Source organism: Chinchilla lanigera, unplaced genomic scaffold (assembly GCF_000276665.1).
Source record: "Chinchilla lanigera isolate Chin_1 unplaced genomic scaffold, ChiLan1.0 scaffold00044, whole genome shotgun sequence".
NCBI lineage: Eukaryota > Metazoa > Chordata > Mammalia > Rodentia > Chinchillidae > Chinchilla > Chinchilla lanigera.
This window is the reverse complement of record NW_004955445.1, coordinates 6549186-6551542: the sequence shown is the minus strand read 5'-3', so window position 1 is coordinate 6551542 and position 2357 is coordinate 6549186.

Sequence of the window (2357 nt, the reverse complement as noted above, 5' to 3'; positions counted from 1 at the left end):
GGTGCTTCCCTCCTGGGAGGAGCCAGTGAGCTTCCTACACGCACCCTGTGGCACTGTGTTAGCACATCGTAGGCAATAAGCACTAGCTTGTGTCCCTGAAAACCCACGGCTGCCATTATTTAATAAAGATTTATTATGCAACTACTATGTGGCAGGTACAGTGCTTCATGTTGAGGGCAATGGTGAATGGGTAAGACGTGTGATGCTTCCCTGAGGAACATGCTCACAGCTTGTGGGAGCCACGTAAACAAACAGGTACAAAGGGAAGTCCTTAACTAGAACTGTGAACATTGCCCATAAAACCCGGGCTCTGTGAATGCATGGTGTTAATACTGCTTAGGTGGGGGGCGGTACTTTCCCCCCGGAGTCAGCAGGGAGAGGAGCAGCCAGGGAGAAGATGAAAGACAGTGCTAGACAGACTGCAGAGAAGGTGGGAAGCAGCTACAGTCACAGAAATGGAGAGGCAGTCTATCTCCTTATACTTAACATCCCTTTAAAATATCTTTTTAAGGGTACTTAAGGATCTTATCCTTAGGCACTGTGAACCGTCCAGGCAAATCTAAATTCTATGCTCTCTTTTCCTGTCCAGGCTACCTGAGTGCCATATACATTTCAAACACTAAGAATGCTTGTTCTCCCATGGGTGGCAATATGCTCTGTCTTGGATGTTGCTATAACAGACTTCCGCCTGATCTTCAAGACAGTTATTTATTGCAATCGCTTCAAAGCCGGTGCAGAAAATATAAACTGGAGAACAGAAGAAATCTTTTGGTGGTGCTTGGTTATAAGTTATTCATTGAGATGAATCAGGACACTTGTACTATTTTTAAAAATCACTTACGTTGGAGTTAAAAAGCTCAAAAGTACAAGAAAATGTGCTTTTAGCACTTCCTCCTAAAAATGCACGGCAAGACTCCTTCCCCCACCTCCTCAAGAGTCTGTGGTCTCAGATTTGAAAGCTCTGAAACCACCTCATTGGATGTGAGGATTCTACGTTTCCAAAAGAGTGTGAAGAATCCAAGCCCCTGAAAGGAGTTAAGGAAACAGCTGGCACTAGAATCTAAGAAATCTTGGCTCCATTTCAAATTCCAGTACAGATTTTCATGTTATAAAATACCTGCCCGACCACAGATCTTCAGTTACACAGTTAATCTGGGCATAGCTGAATCGGTTGGAGTGAAGTTGGGGTTTACTGTAAAAAACAATGATGATAAGAACAAGGTGAACTGGGGCTGGGGATTTAGCTCAGCGGCACAGCGCCTGCCTGGCAAGCATGACATCGTGAGTTCGATTCCTGGTACTGGAAAACAAAACAAAACAAAAAAAGAACAAGATGAATTGTAATGAAAACTACAGTCATGACAGTGGAATGAAGCAAAATGTGAAACGGAATGAGGGGTGACATTCATCGGCGGAGAGGACAGAGTCACTGCACAGCCTACAACCTACAATTTAATCACCTTTTCTTATCTAGGAGCAGAGAATGTTTAGCTCTGTTGACAAAAATGCAGTTATAAAAAAAATACATCCTAAAATAATGGGGATTCCACTGGGCGTGGGCCTGGTGGTGCACGCCTATAATCCCCAGCACACGGGAGGCTGAGGCAGGAGGATCATTGTGAGTTAGAGACCAGCCTGGACTACAAAGTAAGCTCAAAGCCACCCTGAACTGCGTAGTGAGACTCTGTCTCAAAACAAAAACAAAAATGAAAATAATGGGGAATACAGGGGTGAGGTCATTTTTCTTTTTAAATTCCAGTGACAGTTTGTAAGATTGTACCTCAGGGTTTGGTCTTTGTACCAAACACTGTGTTGCTTTTCTACCAAGCTGGGGGTGGGTGGGTATGGTACATCTTTCTGTCTTTAAGACAAGATCTGGCTGCCGCAGGTGCCCATCTTGGGGAGCTCCTTATAGTATGTGGTATGTCTCAACACTGGTGCTTTCTCTCTTCTTCAGAAAGGACTTTTCCCTGTCACGGGACAGCCTATACCCTGCCGAGAGCTAAATGCCTAAAATTAGATTTGCTATGAAGATGCTGAGATTTAAGATTTTGCATCTATTTGTAAATTCATCCCAGCATTCCTGTTTGTCCAAATGTGCATGTGTTGAATTCTCCTTTGAATCTGCTGTGATATCTCACCATTTCTCTTAAAATAATGAATTGAATAAAATCTTTGACACATGTTCTTTTTACATTTGTATGATAGCCATGACTGTAATTAAAAACAATCTTTTAATATAGGTGAAGATACAAGGGAACATGTATACTTTAAATGTTTATTATTGAAGGAAGAATAAGTGAACTTGAGGCAAAAAATGAAAATAATGAAATAGGGGGCTGGGGATTTAGCTCAGC